Consider the following 1,913-nt stretch of genomic DNA (forward strand, 5'->3'; position numbering starts at 1 on the left):
CAACATTCACTGCCTCCATCACCAACGCACAGTGGCAGCAGTGTATACCGTCTACAAGATGCTCTGCAGCAACTCAGCAAGGCTCTTTCAATAGCACCTTCCAAACCTGCAACCTCTACCACCTAGAAGGACAAGGGCAGCAGACACATGGGAACATCACCACCTGCAAGTTCCCCTCCGAGCCACACACCATCCTGACTTGGAGCTATATCGCTGCTCCTTCACTATCAAAATCCTGGATCTCCCTTCCCAACAGCAAGGTGTGTGTATCTACAACCCAAAGACTGCAGTGGCTCAAGAAGGCAGCTCACCACCATCTTCTCAAGGGCAATTAGGGATGGGCAATAATTGCTGGCCTAGACAGTGACGCCCACATCTTGTGAAAGAATAAAAAATACCTTTAGTAACTGAATGAATATACACTATATTAGATAGAGGTTCAGAATACAAAGCAACAGATTTTTTTAACATGAAATGAGTAAATGAACAGTATTAAGTCTCAACGGCATGTTTACAGTCATTGCATCCTTTACTATTCTCAAAACATCAAAACAATAAAGACAATTTGCCTGTGCTATCTTTCAACATAACACTGACCTCACTCTTTTCCTACTTGGCAAAATACGATCACAGAGCCAGATTTAGCCCATTGTCTCTGCTGGCTTTAGACTGCACTGAGTCCAGACAGTTTACTATTTTAGCCTGTAACTGGCCACAGAGTTATCCTTCAAAAGGGCTACAAAAAACATTGACCTTGCCACACAATACAGGTCTAACCCATATCTTCAGCCTAGACAAAGCTGTCAACCCTTACATCATCTAGGATATTTAGAATTGAATGGAAAAATCTTGATTTATTGATCTCTGCCAAATACTTTGAATTTCCTGCTATATGTGTCCCCAGTCAAGTGCAATGCAAACAAATAAACCATGAAAGTCAAGGTCTTCCAAAACCACACAAATCTCTTGCCTTGCTGCAAGGAATAAATTTTGGCCAGACTATAATGCAAATTCTATGCAGCTTGCAGATAACAGTTCACAATATCTGATTTTAACCCCGTATGTATTGGGGTCAACAATAAAGAAACCAAAAGATAATCCAACAAAGAAAAAATGCTCCATTTTGTGTCATGTCTCCAATCAAAAGCATTCTTTTCACATCAGGCAAGCGTCTATGAAGAATATTGTAACTGTTTTTCAACAGGTCAATAATCTATATAAATCATTTCTATCACCCAGATGGTTGAGTAGTGAAAAAGCAACTCCCTTCACTTTCTGGGAAATGCATATTATAGCTCGAATTTGTTTCAGTGGGGCATGGCACAGTGTACCCCGTTAATTTGACTTTTTCAATCATCCTTCAGCTTGACCATATTTGTTGCCACAAATTGCTGGAAATGCGAAGCATCTGGGACCTTGGTGAACTATAGAACCAACTTTCCTGTTCCTTAGATCACATTGGCTTAGGAGAAAGAAAAACGATGGACAAGGAAATTGGGTGAAATTGAGTCAAAACAGGTACAGAAAAAAAAATAAACAGTGAAAGAAAGATTGAATAAAGAGAGAAAAAAGAGACAGAAAGGAAAAATAAGAACATTTTTAAAAAGTTTTAATTTTAAATATCTCTGAGAACAATTTACGACCTGTAGGAGCAATATTTGACAGTTTACTTCATTCCCTTTCTGGATTGGAGATGGTTCAGTGGCATTGCAGGAACGTAAAACTCACCATTAAGTACCAGCCCTAATTTTCTGTGGTAAGTTTAATTGGTAATAATAGAGTCATGGAGTCATTTACAGCACAGACTGAGGCCATTGGCCCATCGCACTCATTCCAGCTCTCCACAGAGCAATCCAGTCAGTCCCCCTCCCCTGTTAGATCCCCATAGCCCTGCAAACTTACTCCCATCCGAT

The sequence above is a fragment of the Heterodontus francisci genome, chromosome 10 (assembly GCF_036365525.1).
Source record: "Heterodontus francisci isolate sHetFra1 chromosome 10, sHetFra1.hap1, whole genome shotgun sequence".
Lineage (NCBI taxonomy): Eukaryota > Metazoa > Chordata > Chondrichthyes > Heterodontiformes > Heterodontidae > Heterodontus > Heterodontus francisci.